The sequence below is a fragment of the Elephas maximus genome, chromosome 25 (genome assembly GCF_024166365.1).
Source record: "Elephas maximus indicus isolate mEleMax1 chromosome 25, mEleMax1 primary haplotype, whole genome shotgun sequence".
Classification (NCBI taxonomy): domain Eukaryota; kingdom Metazoa; phylum Chordata; class Mammalia; order Proboscidea; family Elephantidae; genus Elephas; species Elephas maximus.
Window position 1 is genome coordinate 6963679 of NC_064843.1, and position 21109 is coordinate 6984787.

Genomic DNA, 21109 nt, shown 5'->3' on the forward strand with positions numbered 1-21109 from the left:
AGCCAGGAAACTGAGGAAGAGAAGCTGAAAGAGGCAGTTTTCTTTTCCCAGAGCCAACAGAGAGAGAGAGAGAGAAAGAGTCTTCCCCTAGAGCTGGTGCCCTGAATTCAGACATCTAGCCTCTTGAACTATGAGAAAATAAATGTCTGTTCCTTAGAGCTCCCCACTTGTGGTATTTCTGTTCCAGCAGCACTAGGAGTCTAAGTTTCCTGCTTTCACGCCGTAACCTTAGCACCAGCATCCACATGTCATGCACGTGTCCAGCTTTGAGAGCAATGATCTTGTCTACCTTGTTTGTGGCTGAAACCCTAGCAGCCAGTACCTGTCACCAAGCAGGTGCCCAATGAACACCACATTCCATGTGTTGGGGACTCCACAGTGAACAAGCTGACAAAACAAAGCACATTAAAAGCACCTGAGTTATGGTGGAGCTGATTCCTGGGAATGTTGCATCATCCGGATGTTTCTGATGGCCCCTTTCCTCCCACCCACCCGAGGCCTGGGCTTCAGACCATGCGCTGCCCCTCCGGGAGGTTTCTGGGCTCTGCTGTTTGCCTCCTAACCCTGCACTGTGTTGATTCTAATTCTCCTCCCATTGCCCAGAATTTGACTTCTCTCTTTCTGCTCTTTCCCTTCAGACTGGGCTCCATGCTCTGACCTATTGCCTCTTGTCACTGCCGTTGTTCTTGGCTTCTAGCAATGAGTCCAGCGTGTCTGTCCTGCAGTGGACTTACATCTGCTGGGACTGCTGCTCAAGCTGGTGTCTTGGACTTCTGCTTGTCCTGGAGAGTGCCTAAATGAGTTCGGAGCCCTGTGACAAACCCCGATCTAAATGATATGCTTCACCTTCATCCCCACATATGACCCACTCTCACACCTGGAGGTGCTGAAGCACACCGGGGTCCTTTCCTTAGCTGGATTTATGAGACAGTGGGGGGAGAGAGACAGAGACAGTGATAGAGACAGAGACAGTAAAATGCTCTCTTGAGGTCTGCAAGAATTAGTTATTTCTGTGTAACAAACCAAACCAAAAAAACAAAACCATCAGCAGTCAAATTGATTCTGACTCATGGCAAGCCCATGTGTTACAGGCTAGAACTTCTCCATAGGGTTTTCTAGGCTGTAATGTTTATGGAAGCAGATTGCCAGGTCTTTCTTCAATGGCATTCTACCTTTCCTTTGATGGTACCGCGAAGTCAAGTGCGTGAAAGAGTTCACTGCCCCTCATCCATTGCTGGTGGAACGTAAAGTAGTACAGCCACTATGGAAGACAGTGTGGCGGTTCCTCAGAAAACTAAACGTGGAGAGCTACCATACGACCCAGCGATCCCACCCCCAGTTATCTACACAGGAGACGTGAAAGCAGGAATGTAAACAGAAACCCGTATGCCAATGTTCACTGCAGCACTTTTCACAATAACCAAAATGTAGAAACAACCGAAATGCCCACCAACAGATGGATGGATAAACAAAATGTGGTATGTGCACAGAGTGGAATACTACTCAGCCATAATAAAGGTAATTAAATCCTGATGCATGACACTATATAGATGAATCTCGAAAACGTCATACAGAGAAAAACAAGTCAGTCTCAGAACGGCAAATACTGTGTGATCTCGCTGACCTGAAGTAGGCAAATATCTAGAAACCAAAGCTTATTAGTGTCACCAGGAGCAGGAGGGAGGGAGCAAAGGGAAGTTTTTGCTCAGGGGGCAGTGAGTTTATGTCAACTGTGGTGAAATGATCTGGAAAAGGATAGCGAGAATGCGGTACAGCTTGAAGAATGTGGTCAGTGTCAGTGAATCGTAAGCGTGGAAATTGTTGAGTTGGTGGGCACTTTGCTATGTATATTTTCTCCATAATTAAAAAGAAAAAATATGTATTTAACTGGGACAGGGTCAGTTATCTGTGACAGCATAAGAGCTACAAGAAAGAAAGCCAGCCTTTCCCTTAGCAGCTGACTTTTAAGGATGCCAAGAAATCCTGGGGATGAGCTTGGAGAAGGAGAGTTGATGATGGAAAAGTTCAAGGTGCTGGATGAGCATCACGGAGCTATGCGAACCTCCCGGGTGGGGTGAGCAGGGATTGCACCCTGACTCAAAGAAGCAGCAGAAGTTCTTCATCCAACCATCGTTTAGAAAGAGCAGAAACTACTTTATTTAAGATCTGGATATGCTTCCCATAATTAGTCCCCCACTTAGCTCAGTAAACCCCCTGTAAACAAGTAATTCATTATAAGTAACTATTACCATGGAGATGCAGTGATGATAACAATGTTTAGAGTGTTTATGTGAGTACTTGCTAACCATGTGCATTTACCATTGTGGAGTAAACTCCTAAGCCTTTTAATGAGAAGGTATTTTAATGTTTATTTTCTGCTTATTATCTTCCTGGTCACAATGCTGCAGACAGAGCTGGGAAGCAGCCTGGGCTATCTGAGATGATGGTGCAGCTTGCTGCTCTTATTGAAACCTCAGTCCAGGTCAGAGGTCTCAGGGGTCCTTGAGGACAAGATCATTTTCAGAATAACAGCCTGGGTCTAGCATGAGTGTACAGTGTTTTCCAGAGGTGACATGAAGTGGGATGAAGTCATCGCATGGACGGCTAAGGGACCGTGAGCTTATGTTTTCTTTTTTAACATTTTCTCAGCTTTCGTTTCTAATATTGTGGAGATCACCCACATCAATATCTCTGTGGGGTGAAGATGAGTTCTGAGACTAGGAGGTTTGACAAACCAGGGCTTCCAGCCTGTGTTCTGGTTCAAGCCCCTGCTGAGAATTTGCATTTCTCACAAGTCCCCAAGCCATGCTAATGCCTCTAGTTAGGGATCAGTTCTGAGAACCACCAGTAGAGCAGTGGTTCTCAAAATTTGTTATACAGGAGGCTCACCTAGGAATCCTGTTAAAATGTAGATTCTGATTCAGTATATCTGGGGGTGGAACTGCAAATTCCAGAAGAAATGGAAGGAGCTGTTTTGAAGTCCCACAACAAACACTGACTGATCTAAGTGACATCCTTCACCCTTTTCCCCAAATACGACCCACTCTCACACCTGGAGGTACTGCAGCACACCGGGGGTCTGTCCTTGGCTGGATTTATGAGACACTGGAGAGAGAGAGACAGAGATAGTGTTAGAGATAGAGACAGAGTGATAGTAAAATACTCTCTTGGAGTCTGTGCTAGTTAGCTATTCCTGTATAAAAAACTAAACCAAAAAAACAAACTTGTTGGCCTCCAAGTTGATTCTGATTCATGGCAAGCCCATAGCTAGAACTTCTCCATAGGGTTTTCTAGGCTGTAATCTTTATGGAAGCAGATTGTCAGGTCTTTCTTCTGTTGCACAGCTGGGTGGGTTCAATCTGCCGACCTTTAGGTTAGAAGCTGGGTGCAAACCATTTCTGTGTATAACAAATCACTTTAAAACTTCATGGCTTAAAACCATTGGCTCTGGGGATGGCACTTTGGCTTGGGCTGGGTTGAGTGGTCCCTCTGCTCTGATCTCAGCGGGGCTCTCCATTCCATTAGTAGTTGACGGCAGTTGCCTAGGCTACTCTGCTTCTGGGGGGTCGGCTGGCTGTTGACTGGAGTGTCTTGGCTCTCTTTCCATGTCTCTCCTCCCCCAGCAGGCCAGCCAGGGCTTGCTCTCATGGGAAAGGCAGGATTCCAGGGGTTGGGCAGAAGCACACAAGACTTCTGGAGGCCACGGCTTGGAACTGGCACACTATCGCTTCCACCACATTCCATTGGCCTTAGCAACTCTCCGGCCAGACCAGACCCCAGGGGCAAGGAAATAAAGCCTACCCCTCATAGGAGGAGATGCAAAGCCACACTGCAGGGGGCGCAGTTACAGGGAGATGTGGCGCCATTTTGGCAAACAGACTACTGCAGGACCTTACTCTCTGCCACTGTCACTGGTTCCCCGTTGCTCACTCATGACCTCAGCACCCCCCACCCAAGAGGTCAAGCTGATGACCAGAGCCCTTTCCCACAGCCATTTTCTGTGTTGAGCAATTGTGATGGGCAAGAAAGCCGGACTTTGTCTTCAGAACACAAACTCTCGTGGGCTTGTAATTTTAGTTATTTGTAAGAAACAGATATCTGGAATTATCACCTATTTTTCTCCGAATCAAGGACAATTCAGGCTCCTCAGATTGGTCTCTGAAATGCACGTTGTGTTGACAGAACTTGGCATTAACCAGAAATGCACACCTGTGTGTTCTTCTTCACATCATTGGACTACAAAGTCCACAGCATCGTGCCAGCGCTAAACCTGACACGTATCAGTCACTTCCAATTATTTTTTTATAAATTGATGCAGCTGTAAAAGTGGATAGGGAGATGTGAGGCCTTTGAGTGGCAAGATGGTTCTTTTCTTGGTGACAAAGGGGTGACTTAGAGGCAATGCCAATGTAGCAGATGGTGTTTGTTCTCAACTAGACAATTGAACTCAAATTATCATGGTGGGACTGTAGTCAGAGAATACAGGCTGAAGAAAAGGAAATAATATTTAATGCCTATATTTGCATGATTTTTCTTTCTTTTTTTTTGAACTTGCAGAGTTTGGGTTTTCAAATAAATTTTGGCATTTGTAGGGATACCATGCTCTCTGCTCCCATTAAACCCCATCCCCCAGTTCCAGAATTATCAGGAGTCCAAACTCCAGGCTCCATCTCTACAATCATTCAGCTCCAATAGCACCCAGGGCGTCGATGACAGCAACCTGGATGTTAAAGGCTGGGGTGTTGTGAGGAGATTCCATAAAAAATACCCTGAAAATAAATCACTTCTCAGAGAACCATAACTCAAGGAAAATTCCCCAAGGGATTTTAGTGCCCAGAAATTATGAGCCTATTCAAAAAGAGCACCTTACCTGTGCCTTCCAGAAGGCTCTCCTGGACTCCTGAGTGATGCTGAGATTAAGGCTGATTAGCTGCATCCAGGTGTAAGTGGGATGAAATATACCCTTGTATCTCGAGGACCCATCCTCTTGCTTTGCCATGTGTCCGATCCACCGAGACAGGCGAATTTATCACATCCGCTTGGAATCCACCAATAGCTTGCTTCTCACTGCCCGTCTCGTAATCAACAAACCACTCTTGGAGATTTTTGGCTGCCTCCCCTAGTTATGCCAATAAAATCCAAGTGAAGAGCTGCTTGATTTGTTATTGACTTCCCCATGGGTGCGTCTGAGGTCACTTCCAGTGATAGGTATGCAGACAGCAAATTCCAGGCAAAGGAAACACATTGCCAATATTGGGAGACTTGAGGGGTCACTCTCTCTTCCTATGGAAAACTCACTATCACAAGCTTTGTGGGTGTCAATGCCTGGTACAAGGGAGGTGGAAAAGGGGTGTATGCTGTGGGGCTGGAGAAGTCTGGCATTATTGAAGAGCTGGGCTGTGCTTTAACTTGTCACCCACCGTGATGTTAGAATTCTGTGGACAATAATGAAAGACAGCGTCCAAAACTTCTTCCATATTATTTACAAACACCCTGGTGGCGTAGTGGTTAAGAGCTATGGCTGCTAAACAAAAGGTTGGTAGTTCGAATCCACCAGAGGCTACTTGGAAACTCTATGGGGCAGTTCTACTTTGTCCTATAGGGTCACTATGAGTCATAATCAACTTGCGGCAACAGGTTTTTTGGCTGATTCTTGATTCTACCTAAATGTATCCTGTTACAAACTGAGGTTCCTTGAGTGGAAAATTCTAGCATATGAACTCTTCGTATCACGTGGATTGGGCAGTAGGAAAAAACTGGAGTAGCCTGAGGAATTTCAAGGGTGCATTTGGCTCTTCCAGGATTCTGGCCTTGAGTTGGACTTTCTAGACTATTGCCAGGGGATGTGAATATGTAGGTTCTTTTTTAGAAACGGTTTGTGCTGCAAAATTGGAGAAGAACGAAACACATCCACCAACTACAACGGAAACTAGGACATTGTTCTTCCGCCTTTTCTTATGGCGGCTCACAGATGCATGGCTTACAACATCATCAGTCAAAACCAGTCACAGTTTTCACAGGGAAAAATCAACTTGGCAGAACTACCTTGCTTTGCTCATCGAACCCTTCCACTCACAACTGTTGTTGGTTGGACCTGCCTCAAAAAAAGATAAAAGAACACTAAACCAGTTGCCATTGGATTGACTCCGACTCATGGCAACCCCATGTGTGCGGAGTAGAGCTGCTCCGCAGGGCCTTCAAGGCTGTGACCTTTTGGAAGCGGACTGCCAGGACTTGCCTAGCTTCCAGGAAATTTCCTCTATCTCTGTTCTTATTGAACAGAATCTCATGCCATTTTCTAGTTTCTACATAAAAGAAAGGAGCCCAATGGTTAAGCGCAAATTGAGTGGTTTGAACCCACCCATCGGCTTTGCAGGAGAAAAACTGACGATCTGCTCCTGTAAAGACTGCAGAACCAGAAACCCTGTGGGGCAGTTTTACTGTCACGTGGGGTTGGTATGAGTCGGAGTTGACTCGATAGCACACAACAACAACGGAATATATAAAAGAAACCTTGCTCACTGGAAGAATTTTTAAAATTTGATTTAAGAGTTAAAGAATTCTTTTAAAATATATATATATTTACATACATATATTTGGAGACCAAATCGGCAACATCTGCCCAAAAGAGAAGATAAGAAGGCAGGAAGGGACAGGAAACCTGGACGAATAGACACAGAGAACCTGGTGTGGAAAGGGAGAGGGGGAGAGTGCTGACACATTGCAGGGATTGCAACCAATGTCACAAAACAATTTGTGTGTAAATTTTTGAATGAAAGACTAATTTGCACTGTAAACATTCACCTAAAATGCAGCAAAATAAAATAAAATTTGGAGCAGTGAGATTTTAGAATTTTACATTGGAAACCCTGGTGGCAGAGTGGTTAAGTGCTATAGCTGCTAACCAAAGGGTTGGCAGTTTGAATCTGCCAGGTGCTCCTTGGAAACTCTATGGGGCAGTTCTACTCTGTCCTACATGGTCACTACGAGTCGGAATCGACTCGACGGCACTGGGCTTGGGCTAGGTCGCATCCCAGTTAGCTTCTGGGCTCCATGCTAATGGAATCCCCATTGCACAGCTGCTGATCCCCTGGGCCCCTCAGGTGGGCAGCCTCCATGCAGTCACTGTAATCTCCCATCCTCCTTCTCTTAGAGGCACACCTGTAGGCAGGCCCTTTTTATCTGGGATCTAACCCAGAACCCAGCGAGACTCTATGGGGCAGTTCTGCTCTGTCCTATAGGGTCGCTATGAGTCACTATGAGTAATCTGTGATCTAGCTGAGCCTATTGGAGGTGCCACCAGATCTAAAAGAAAACGTTTTGGCACTTGGAATTTTTCATATCTGTGATTAAATACCCTCGGGATATTCTGAGAACATATATTTTAAAAATTCATTCATGAGGCATCAGGGTTTCAGAAGTGAATTCCTAAATTGCAGCAATATGGAAGAAATGGAATTTTGAAACTCAATTGTGTGCCTGGCTTGTTCAGACTCAAAGAGGCTGTAACTGAATTCGCCGAGGTTTTGAGCTTTTCTCAGCCTGCGCTTGCTGTCAGAGAACCTGTTTTACAAACCTCTCCCCCTCTCTCCAAAGCACCCGGCCCAAAAGAACCTGAAGGAAGGAAGAGGCCCTGTAAACCTTAATTCATAGGTGGCCATTTCCAAGACCTTTTTTCCTATTACGTGGAAGTCTCCAGCACGTGCCCTTTTGAAGGAAAGACAGGGCAGACGGGATGCAGAAACAGACATTTGCGTATCAAAGAGGGCCATGGGAGACAGTCTCCTTTTTGCAAATCTTTTGTTAGATGCTCCCTTTGTAAATAGCAAAGACAGTCTGATCCCTGAAGTTGGTTGTTCACAGTCTGAGAGAACCCTACCTGTTAAAGATAGAAACCTCAGTTTTATTTACTTATTTACTGAGTAGTTTCTGCCTTGGACAGAAGGGAGGTGTGAAAATATCAGTACTTAGCCCTCAGGGTAGAATTGTTAACATTTTCATTGGCAATCCCCTTTCTGTTGCAGAAATAGCCAAGCTCTGTGAAAACGTGTTGAAAAGCAACATTATAGGTACGTGTTGCTTTTTAAAATATAAAGCAAAAGTTTCAATACCTCTAATAATTCGTTTCAAGGAGTCCTGGTGGTGCGACCAACCACCAAGCGTTTAGCTCCTATGGAAAGGTTGGTAGTTTGAACCCACCCAGCAACTCTGAATTATGGGAAGGCACCCACACACCTGGGGAGCAGTTTATTCCACTACCAGCAGTGATGTCTCAGTGAGCAACGCCTTCACTTTCAACCTCCTCTAACTAACTGTGTGAGAAGGCAGCTAGTAGGATGGTGGTGGAATCCTCACCTTCCATGCAGAAGACCTGAGCCTGATTCCCAGCCAGTGCACCTCATGGACAGCCACCACCCATTTGCTAATAGAGGCATGATGAACAGCTTCCGGTGGAGCTTCCAGACTAAGACTAGGAAGAAAGGCCTGGTGATCTGCATCTGAAAATCAGCCAATGAAAACCTTATGGATGACAGTGGTCTGATCCTCGACCAATCACGGGATGGCACAGGCCCAGGCTGTGATTTGTTCTGTTGTGCATGGGGCACCCATGAGTCGGGGCTGACTATACAGCAGACAACAACAGCAAGTTATTAAATGAGATAATTTTTGGCATGTTGTCCGCACTGCGGGTACTTCTCTTGCCTTCTGCCTCACAGGCAGAGAGCAGGCGGACAGGGCCCATGTGAGCAGAAGAGCCAATGGTCCTGGCCCCTGCATACAGCGTGTGTGCTGTGAAGCGTTGGAATCAACAGAAGGATGGACGGATGGACGGTATCCGTGGCAGAGAAGTGACAGTTACTGCAGCCTCTGATGCTTTCCAATGCATCTTCCAAAGGATTCCTGGTTGCCTGTCTTACTTGCCTGGGACCCTTGGTGCCTTAGTCCATATTCTTGAAAACTGAGGCCCACTGATACCATCATGAGATGAGACACATCTTGTTGTCGCTGTTGCTGCTGATTGGCTCTGACTCACGATGACCTCACGTGCCCAGCCCCGCACATCTTCATGATCGTTGGTATATTGAGTCCATTGTTGTGGCCACTGTGTCAATCTATCTCATGGAGGGTTTCTCTGGACACTGACCCTCTACTTCACCCTGATGTCTGTTCTAGCCATTGATCTTTGCTGATGACGTGTCCAAAGTCAGCAAGGTGATGGAGCAGCTCTGAGCAGTATTTTGTCCTGTTGTGCGTGGGGTCACCATGAGTCAGGGGCTGACTCATAACCAGACACGTGTTCAATCTTGTTTTCTTTCCATTCTTGGAGGACTTTACAGAGAGGCTTTCTTACTGTCTAAGTGGTCAGCTCACGAGTCACGCAGAGTGCTGGGCGACCACCGTCCCCTCTCCTCTTCCAGCTGTGGACCTGGAGAGTAAGGAATCTGAGCCCCGATGCGATGCAGAGCCTCAGCCCGGCACGTCCTCTGTGAGAGTGTGTGTGTGTTTGCGTGCGTGCGCGCGCGTGTTTGTGGGCGAAAGCGGAGCAGAGACTTCATGGATTTTTGCAATTTCATCTTCCATGCTCATTAGAGAGAGCTGTTTCCTTCTTCCAAATCCTCTCTGAGATAACAGAAACCTCAGCTTATAGAAAGGAAAGAAAAAACAACAACTCTGGATTTTCGGCTGCAGATCACGTCAGGGCTTGCAGTGTCGGGCTGCATCCGTCAGGTTTCTTTACGAGGCACCGTCACTGGCAGGGACATGGCCCACAGTGTCAGCAGGAAAGAAAAGAAACAAAAAGAAAAACAAATCATTCTACAACTGCTCGAGTTTAGCAAAGTAAGACTTTTTAGAAACGGAATTTTCTTCATGTATAAAAGAAGGTAGACGCTAACATTTAAAGACCAGATTTTCTGGCTGGATTTGAAGGCTGGGAAGAGCTACAAGACTTTCTAATTCTTGGAGGTCTTTAACCTTGGGCTTACAACAGCTTTTTTGGCCCTACAGAAGTCCAAGCGATGTTTTTCCACACACATGCAGGGGAATTACTGGGTGATTGGTAAAAGTGCTGGTTCTGGGGCCCCATGCTGAACACACTGAACAATCAGAATTTCTGGGAATGGTACTTGGAATATGCATTATTTTTATTGTTGTTGAAAATATACACAGCAAAACATATGCCAGTTTGACAATTCAGTGACATAGATTACGGTCTTCAAATTGTGTATCCATCCTCACCCTCCTTTTCTGAGCTCTTCCTCTCGCCATAACACAAACTCGCTGCCCCCTGTCTCGCCTTTCAAGTTGTTATCAGTTTTACCCCATATACTGAGTTCTTTCAAAGAGAACAACACTCATCACAGACATCTTTGCTAGTTAACCTAGGCTGTTGTTTAGTTTAGAGAAGGCTTCAGGAGATATTTTTGGTTTAAGGGGTCAGGGTTAAAGATTATCTCAGGGCAATAGTTTTGGGGGTTCATCTAGCCTCAGTGGCTCCAGAAATCACATATGCATTTTAACGTACTCCACCGGGAATCTGGTTCACAAATGAGAGTAAGAACCCCAGGTGTGCCAGAGGCAAGCATCCCTTTCTCGCTTCTCCCTGGTAGGGGAAGCCCACCACACACCCTGAATGGAATGGGGTCAGGGCCCTCATAGCTGCTTGACATTGGGCATGATGCTGTCCTTTCTGAGTCCTGGGGACAGAGCTCTGTAAAAGGGGCATGATGGTGTCTGCTGCCTGCCCCATCCATGACATTCCCCAGCAGCGGTTCTGCATTTCCTGAGCAAGCTAGCAAAGCTTCCCAGGACTGGGCTGCAGTTTTCTGACAGCTGGGACCCAGCAGCATCTCCACATTGCCGCGTATTCAGCGCAGGGCCACTGGGAGAAAGCTGGGCTGGTTCAGTCTAAACATGACTGGTGGAGCATAAATGACATGGGGTGAACGCTGGGAGGTGAAGTTCCAGTAGACATCTGGGAATGGCACAGTATGACCCTGAAGTGTGCTGGTCTTTCGTCCCTGCCACCAGTGGTGGCTGCACACTTCTTGGATATAGCCGTAAGGAGGACAAGTATGAGCGGAGACCGCACAGTGGTGGACACAGAGAGGAACAGACCTCAGAGTCAACACAGCCGTGTCACCACTCGCCAATTTTCACTGTTAGTAAAGGCAGGGGATATGAGACAATATTGCTTGTCCATGTGCACTTAAAAAACCAGCTGCTATGAGATCGATTCGAACTCCTGGCAACCCTGTGCATGTCAGAGTAGAACTGTGCTTCACGGGGTTTTCAATGGCTGATTTTTCAGAAGTAGATCTCCAGGCCTTTCTTCCGAGGCACCTCTGGGTGGACTGGAACTTCCAACCTTTTGGTTAGCAGCCAAGTGCATTCACCATTTGCACCACTCAGGGACTCCCCACCCATTCCCCTTTAGTAGATTCTGATGCATGGTGATCCCATGTGACAGAGTAGAACTGCTCCATAGGATGTTCTTGGTTGTAATCTTTACAGAAACAGATCACCTGACCTCTTTTCCTGGCACCGCTGGGTGGTTTGAACTGCCAACCTTTAGGTTAGTAGCTGATCACCAACCGTTTGTGCTGCCCAGGGACCTTCAGGGACTCTGTAGCACTTCATCAATGCCAGGCAGAGCGCTAAGTCCTTTGAGGTTGGGAATATTATCATTCCCAATTTACAGATGAGGAAGCCGGGGCTCAGAGGGGTTCGGTGAGCTGCTCGGAGCCACCCAGAGAGGAAGTGGTGAAGTTGGGCGAGACCATCCTGCAGGCAGATCCTGGTCCTGCTCTGTCAGCAGGAGGACAGAACATCTGCCCACAGGGACTGAGGGGCTTGATTTTTATCCTAGGACGATTATTTTATTCTAAACGGTGTGCACTGTGAGCACAACACCAGCAGTACTTCAGAGAGCATCTGCAGTGCGAGGTAAAATTTAAGTCAGATTAGGAAGCATGGTTGCCATGGCACCGGGAGGGTACATGTTCGTGCAAAGCAATTTAACAGACGTGAAAATGTGCACCTTCTCACAGCAATGCATGTCTGAGAGACGAGAGTCCTCCAGCAAGCAGTGGGCAAGCAGGCGCCTTGTGGGGGGCCCCGCCCTCGCCCTCTGCACCTCCCAGCCCTGAACGGAGAAGGACCTGAGGTTCATGAAGGTGCCCTCCGAGGCAAAGGGTTCATTGAAGTGCTTTCCTGGGGGTCCGTGGAGGCCCCTCCCTGGGGATGAGGATGGGGCCCACAGAGATCTCTTCCCGGGGTTCTTTGAAGCCCTTTCCTGGGGGCCCAAGAGGGCCCCTTCACAGGGATGGGAGTGAAGTCCATGGAGCCCCCTTCCCAGCGGTCCACAGAGGCCCCTTCTCGGGGGTCCACAGAGGCCCCTTCCATCCTGGGGCAGGCTCTGCTGCATCCCTACCCAGCCTGTCTGCGTTATGTCCTTCTACTGGGTCTCCACCTGTTACCTGAGACCCAGGAACATCCCTTTCGACCACGAGAAGTTTGCTTAAGTGCCTGTCATCCGTCCTCTTCCATGGGCCCTGTCTCCAGAGCCGCACTAGGGGCTGGTGAGAACAGGTCTCCTCTCATCCCTCTGTTCCGTCTCTCTGTTCCCATGGACCCTGGATGCCCAGGGACATGGCCTTGCAGAGAGCACAGGGCTGGGTGACTTGGGGACGTTCATTTGTGTGCAGTGTGCTGCGTTCTGTCTGGGACAGATAACCTGTCTCGATCTCCCCATCTGTAAAAATGAGTCCAATGATTGATGTACTTTAAGGTGGCTTAGACATGGCAAACTCTCCCTGTGGTCCCTGGTACACCCTAAGGGTTCACTAGTGGTTAGGGAATCCATCTTAGAAAAAATACAGCCAGAATGCTCCTTGGAAGTGAGTTCGGTGAGACTTCAGCTCACTTACTTGGGATACGTCATCAGGAAAGACCAATTACTAGAAAAGGACATCATGTTTGGTAAAGTAAAGGGTTAGCTAAAATGGGGGGAACCCCACAATTAGATGGAGTGACACAATGGCCCCAACAATGGACTGACACGTACTGAGGATCATGAAGGTGGCAGAGGACCCGGCAGTGTTTTGTTCTGTTGTCCACGGGGTCGCCATGAGTCAGAGCAGACTCAGGGGCAGCTGACAACAACAACAGAGGATCGGGATTTCCGCTCCAGCTCCTGGCGTGTTTGTGGGATGAGTACGGCCGGGCCTCCTCCTCGGGGCCCTCTTCCTCCTCGGGACCCTCTTCCTCCTCGGGACCCTCTTCCTCCTCGGGGCCCTCTTCCTCCTCACCTTGCCCGATCTCACAAGCTCGCAGGTTATCCCACAAACAGGTCTGCCCAGCCACTCCAGGCCTTCCACCAGTTGTTCCCTCTCCCTGGGATGTTCCTCCCAGATGTCCACATGCCCTACTTCCTCTCCTTCTTCCCATACTTGCTCTGACATCATCTTTGGACGGAGGCCCCCTGCCTACTCTTTAGGGAAGCTTTCAACCCACAGCCCACCCTGCATCCTGGATGTCCGAACCCAGTCTGCTTTGTCCTCTCCCATGGCATGTCCTCCCCCTAACATCCCAGGGAGGTCACTCAGCTATGGCATTAGTTGCTGCTGTCCATCTGTCACCTCTAGGACAGAAGCTCATAGACACGATATCTTTGTAGCTTTGCCCGCTGACCCACCTTCAGTGTCCATTGCAAAGCCGATGTCCCACACAAATGTGAATGAAGGAAGGCTTTGCGTTGTTCCTACTCTGGCTGTCCCCAGTGGGCCAAATACAAATCTGGCTCAGATTTGTCTTGTGCAGGGGAGAAAATATATTTACTACACTTCGCCCTCAGAGTAGGCCTTCCCTGCCCACCCCTCAGAGCCCCCATCAGCTTCCTCAAGAGCTTGAGTTTCCTGTGTAGGATTTATTGCCATCCTCCATGGGGTCCTGTATATTGGAATAGACTCGACATTACACAACAACAGCACGTACCAAGTGTTTTACTTATTATTTCATTTCCTCTTGTCACATGTTATGAAACTATGAGGAGCCCTGGTGGTGCAAGCAGTTAAGCGCTCAGTAAACCAAAAGGTCAGTGGTTCCAACCTACCAGTCACCCTGTGGGAGAAAGATCTGGTAATCTGCTCCCGTGAAGATGACAGCCTAGAAAATCCTATGAGGGAGTTTTATTTAGTCACGTGGGGTTGCTATGAGTCAGAATTGACTCGACAGTACCCAACAACAACATCAATGAAATTATGAGTTCCAAGAGGGCAGGAATTGTTCTCAGTTTTGATGATTTCTTTGCCTTGATGCCAAAAAAGGCCTACAATATAGTAGGACAATGATAAATATTTGCCAAACGAATAAATGACTCACTGAATTAACGAGTCAACCTGGGCCTCGGTCCCCGAAGCAGTGGTGGCCTAAGGAGGCTCAGAGTGTAGTTGCTAGGAGCATGGACACTAGAGTCGGCCCAAACCCATTGCAGTCGAGTCAATTCCAACTCATAGTCACCCTATAGGCAGAGTAGAACTGTCCCACAGAGTTTCCTAGGCTGTAATCTTTATGGGAGCAGATCACCAGGTCTTTTTCCCCGCAGATCCACTGGTGGGTTCAAATCACTGACCTTTTGGTTAGCAACTGAGTGCTTAACTATTGGGTCTGGTCCTCCCACATTGGTGTTGAGTGGACTCCAACTCACAAAGACCCTATAGGGCAATTCCAACTCATAGTGACCCTACAGAACCCTATAGGGTTTCCAAGACTGTAATCTTAATGGAAGCAGACTGCCTTATCTTTCTCCCACAGAGCTACTGGTAGATTTGAACTGCTGATCTTTTGGCTACCAGCCACGTGCTTACCATACCACCAGGGCTTTCCCTGAGGTCCAAATCCAAGATCCACCGCTTTCTTGCCGATGGGCCCACGGGCAAGTGACTTCATGTTTCCGAGCCTCAGCTTCCGCATCTGTGAAGCAGGGAGCTAACAGTTCCCACCTCACAGAGCTGTATTATGAACGAGATGAACAGCTGTGTGTGAAGTACACAGGGAACTGCCAAGCCCATCTCAACTCATTAACTCACAATAATTGCTGTTGGTATTTTTTTACTGCCTAGAACAAACAAAGAAACAAAAGACAGAGATGCTAGAAAAGCTGAAGTCAAAGCTGGCTCTTATTATACACTGGGGCATTTTGTCATTATTGTTGTTATTACCTAAAGCTAAGAGATCTAGAAGCAATACGAAGTCTCAAGATCTTCTCCAAGGAACTTTTTGAGACCCAGCTTTACACTTGTCACAGAAACTCCTTTCTCAAGGCTCCTTAGGTGGTGTAATGAGTTGAACTGTGTCCCCCCCAAAATATATCATCTTGGCCAGGCCATGATTCCCAGTATTGTGTAACCGTCCACCATTTTGTCATCTGATGTGATTTTCTTAAGTGTTGTAAATGCTAGCGTTTATGATGTTAATCCGATGGGATTAGAGGCGGTTAATGTTAATAAGGCAGGACTCAATCTACAGGATTCCGTTGTAGCTGCAGTCAATCTATTTTCAGATATAAAAGAAAGAAGGGAGCAGAGTGGAGAGGGGCCTCATTACCACCAAGTAAGAGCCAGGAGAAGAGTGTGTCCTTTGGACCAGGAGTCTCTGCAGTGAGAAGATCCTAGGCCAGGGAAAGATTGATGACAAGGACATTTCTCCAGAGACGATGGACAGAGAAAGCCTCCCCCGGAGGTGGTGCCCTGAATTCGAAAGTCTATCCTCCTAGACTGTGAGAGAATAAATTCCTGTTTGTTAAAGTCATCCACTTGAGGTATTTCTGTTACAGCAGCACTAGGTAAGTAGGACAGGTGGGAGACGCTTAATGTTTATCTTTCATGAAGTCATATAGTATTCCTGTGTCACCTGAGCCAAACAGCACCTGCTGATGGGTGCCAACCATCTCAGGTTCTCTGGAGTTCAGTCCTGCATCTTGCTTTGGTGTGTCCTGGTTGGTCCAGCACGCATAGGCTGACAGAAACAGCTGAAGTTAACTATTGTATGTGTGTGGACATGCACACATGCATACCAAGCTCCTCTTGTGTGCTCACAGGTGTATTGGGGGCATGCCACAATGGCAAGGATGACCTGGGGCAAGAGGGATGCCCTAACACCATGAGTGAGGACAATGGAAGCAAAGTCAAGGAGGTGAAGGGAGGTATGAGTGGGGCTGCCAGGCCACTGGCAATCGTCTACAGGGAGCTCTGCTTCCAGCCACAGCTCTTTCTCTGCCATTGGCCCTCTCTCACCTTGTCACTTGCCTGGGGCCACTTTTCCCTCTTCTCTTCACCTGGCTTGCTCTCACTAATTCTTCCAGTCTCAACCCCAAATGGGCATCTCCTCTAGGAAGCCTTCCTTCGCTGCCTAGGTCAAGTCTTCATTGTGTGACCTGGAGCCCCATACCCCTTTTCTTCTTCTTGGGAACTCCTTCCAATTTGCCATGTTTGTGGGTGTGATGGTTAATTTTATGTGTCAGCTTGGCAAGGCTATGGTTCCCAATGGTTTGGCCAAACACTAGGCTGGTTGCTATTCCGTAATGTAATCTAGTGCAATGCAATGTAATCACCTTCTATAATGTAATCTAATATAATCAACCAATCCCTTCAAAGGGGAGTTCCTTAGGGTGTGGTCTGCCTCTAGACTATAAATAGATATTTTGTTGGAGCTTGCTCCCTCTCTTTCTGAACACTACACTCTTCCCGTTGTCTGGCCTGTGGACCTGGGGACACAAGTCTGCAGGAGTCTTCAGTTGGCCACCTGACCTACAGATTTTGGACTTGCCAGCCCCCATGATTGTGTGAACCAACCCCTGGAAGTAAATCTCTCCCTATATATACATATATCTCACTGGTTGTGTTTCTCTAGAGAACACTGAGTAAGACAGTGTGGTTGGGGGACTCTTGGCTGTCTCCCCTCTAGGCCATCTGTCTATGAGCACAGGCGTGGGTCTAGATCTCCTGCACCATCTTATCTGCAGCTCCATGCAGAGTTGAGCATGTGGCTGGCATCCATGACGCCTCACTGAGCAAACAAGCTCATCCTCCTGACTTAGGACAGGGTTTTGTCCCAACGACTCCATCCTAATTCTGTTTTAGTGTAAGTCGAAAACCCCTTTTTTCCCATTATTTTTGCCTTTTATAATCAGTATCTTCATAAATCTGATCTTTGAATATCGGGGAGTGAGCATCTGAGAATGAAAGCATCAGTAAATTATGGGCTGCAACACTGTATGTAGTACATGTTATTAACAATAACATGTACAAAAAAAAAGATGGTCGTAAGTGTGGTTCCTCATGACTGGAATATGCTGTATGTTGGGTACTACCTATAGATGGGAAACACGAATTTCTCTAAATGCCTGTTCAACAGGAATAGTGAGTAGAAGGAAGGCTGAGTGTGAGTTGGGAATGAGTTACAAAGGGTTTCTGCTTGTCTGTGAAGTTTGAGTCTGAACAACACTGAATCTTATATCTGTCTCAGCACTGATTAACAGCAGGAAGAAATGTGTCCACTACAAGTAAAAGTGCCCCTGCCAGGAGGTGGCTGGCTGGAGACTAGTGGGCACTGCCCACAGGACAGGAGTGTGGCATTTGCTACTTCTGTTCCTGCCCCTTTGTACCTGTCCACAAGCCTTGTTCAATCACCAGGCTAGTCTCTTCTCTGTTCACATTTTCTCAGTGCACACATGGGTCGCGGGCTGCTGGGGTGGTGACCCTCATTGGGACATGTTGGGGGTGGGAGATACCTTCTTTGTGTCGTGCTGAGGTGGGCACGCAACATCTCCCACTGTCTTGGCAGGTTGGCCTCCAAGGATGTTGCCAAGTCAGAGAGAATTCAGAGGGAACAACTGCAATCTCCTTTTTTCCAAGTTCTGGTTATCACTAGAGAAAGCATCATAGCCCCAGCTGAAGACAAAAAAAAAAATAATTAAAATTGAGTCCCTCTCCCTCCATAAATTAAAAATGTTTAATTTTATTTCTGTGAAAGGGAGACTGTGTTGAGAAAAGAGCGTAAGACCATAATGAAACCCTGTCACCTAGATCACCTAGCACTCACCCACTGGTGGTCACTCATCTTCAAATGGGAAGACAGCCTGCCAGAACCTCCAAAGTTCGAAGACCCTCTGATTCTTCTTCCACAAGGCAGCCAGCTTGGTTTCGCTCAAATGCTGATTGGTTCTTGGGACTCCCTTGCTTAACACTCAGCCAGATATCCCATAGCTCCTAGGCTGGGGTCTTCCCCATGCAGCTGCTCTCTCCCCACTCTCAGCTCTGGTCCCCTTGAATCTTTAGCTCCTCCACAGGCAGAGCTCTGCCTTGCTTCTGGAACTTGGCAGATACTGTTCCCTCCACCTGAGGCACTCGCTATTTCCTTCCTCTTTGCACATTAGAAGAAGCCCTGGTGTCACAACAGTTAAGCGATTGTCTGCTAACTGAAAGGTTGGTGGTTGGTGATTCAAACCCACCAGCGGCTCTGTGGGAGTGAAGACTTAGAGATCTGCTCCCTAAAGATTACAGCCTAGAAAACCCTATGGGGCAGTTCTACTCTTTCACATGTGGTCAGCACCCAACAACCACAGCTACTGCAAATCAGCTCTCAGCTGGAGCATCTCCCTCCTGGGAAGGTCTCCCATAACTCCAATTGTGTTTTCTTAGCTCCGGGTCTCCCCACTCCTGAGTCTCACCACAGGTCCCTGGACGATGCAAAGAGTTTGCATTCAACTACAAACCTAAAGCTTGGCAGTTTGGACCCATCCAGTGGCACGCTGGAAGAAAGACCTACTGATCTGCTTCCATAAAGATTCCAGACAAGAAAACCCTATGGAGCAGTAGTACTCTGTAACACGCAGGGTCACCATAAGCGGAAACTGACTCAACGGGCTTGGTTGTTTGGTTTTGTGAAACTCTCATCACAAGGTGTTAGGATAAAGTTTCAATGGCTTGTCTTCTCTGCTCAGTATTCAGGTCCATGGGGGCTTCGATAATGTGGGCTCCACCCATTGCTATATCCCCAGCGCTCTGCCCAGGCCCCACCGACAATGTTTGTTGAGTGGATAAATGTTGGTAAAAGAGGAACTGCTGTTTCCCTGGAGCGATTAGGCTGTTTAATGGGGTGACTGAGAGCCTGGCCCTGATCCAAACTTTGTAGATCAAACCCCGTGTTTACCTCTCACCAGCAGCTGTGTGACTTTGGGCAAGTTCTGGATTTCATCGAGTTTTAGTTTTTTCTTTACAAAAGAGGGTGTTAATAACAGCATTGATGGGCTCAGATGGCTAAACCCATAAAAAACCTGGTGGTGTCAAGTCTATTCCGACTCTTAGAGACTCTATAGGACAGACTAGAACTGCCCCATAGGGTTTCCAAGGAGCAGCTGGTGGATTCAAACTGCTAACCTTTTGGTTAGCAGCCAAGCTCTTAACCACTGTGCTACCAGAGCTCTCAGAGGGATGAAGTGAGGAATAAGTGATTGCTACATGTGTAAAGAGCACGAGCCAGTGCCTGGCCTGGGGAAAACGCTCAGTGAGCATGAACTGAGCTTACCAATTCAAGAGAAGGCAGGTCCAGAGGTGGGGAGGGAAACGGCATGGGATTCAGATTAGATGCTGGATTTCCTGGTTAGGTTTCAAGTGTTCCGGAATTGGCCTGTGTCTGAAAGTATATTTTCTGAGTGAATCCCCGTGTGTCACCTGGTGGTGTTTGCAGTATCCAGTGCTATCTCTTTCATGTGTGTGCCTTTACTGGAGATTAGAAAGTTAATCGAAGCGAAGAGCTGTAGGAAGGAAAAAAAAAAAAGACTTTCTCGTAAACCTGACCACCCCATTTGGTGGGTGGGAGAACACGCTTGGGGAGTTTTGAAGGGCTTGCCGACCTCCAGTTGGTAGACAGATCTGTGGTCTTTGTATGTGTGCTGGATGCCTAGGGTAGGACCCAAGGCGGCCAAGGTTCATGGGCTCTGGAGTTGGACGATCAGTCTTTGGCCCTAGTTCCACCACCATGATGCTCTGTAAATTTGGGAACATTTCTCACCCTGTCTGGGCCTTGGTTTCTTCATTTATAAAATGTAAAATGGAACCTTGTCCATAGAGTGGTTGTAGGATGAGATCTGCCAAGGAATGTAAAGTGTGTAGAACAGTGCGTGGCCCACAGCGCAGGTCCATCAAGGGTTAGATTTTATTGTTGTGTTGCTGTTATTGGAATGGCCTGTGGTTTATTTGTGCTTGTAAACCCGCATTTTTTTATACCTAAGAATTCAGAGTACTAGGGTCAAATAGGAGCCCCCTGGGTTGGGAGTCACTCAAAATACCCAGTAGCCACAACAATGGACTCAAGCACACCAACGATTGTGAAGACCGCAGAGGACCGGGCAGCGCTTCGTCCTGTTGTACACGGGATCACCATGTGTCCGAGCTGACTCGACAGCAGCTGACAACAACAATGGGGTCAAAGCAAGCTTCTTCCTTCCACATTCCCGTTTATGAGCTCCTCGTTACTGCTACTTGTAGGTCAGTTCCATCGTATTCGGGCTGTTGCATTTTAAGATCTCTGTGTATTTATCATTTTGGAGTTCTGAAGTATTGTTTCTGACATGATAGAGGTTGAACTTTGATTACTTGGAAAAAAAAGTGGCAATCCAAGCATTCTCTGGGGAAAGGCAGGAGAACAGCAGGAGAAGCAGCTGCTGAGAGGATCAGCTTCCCCTTTCATGCATCATCTAGAACACAAGATAGATATTAGCAGAGGAGAGGAATTAACGGGACATGGAAACAACATGGCAACTGACAAAACAGCTCTGGCTGGAGGCAACAGGGGAAGAATCTGAGGAAGAATCTGGAGAACACAGCAGCCAAAATTGGGTGGCGGAGCAGGCCAGAGGTGACAGGGCATCAGAACACAGCCCGGTGGGCGCACCAGGCAGGCAGTGAGGAGCGGGGTGGTGAGCCCGACGGGGGACGGAGGCTCCAAAGACACAGGGTAAATGGAGAGACGGGGGAGGCAGACGGGAAGCAAAGCCAATTAAAGCCAGCGAAGGAGGCCGGCTTACCTTCTTAAAGCCCTTCCTTGT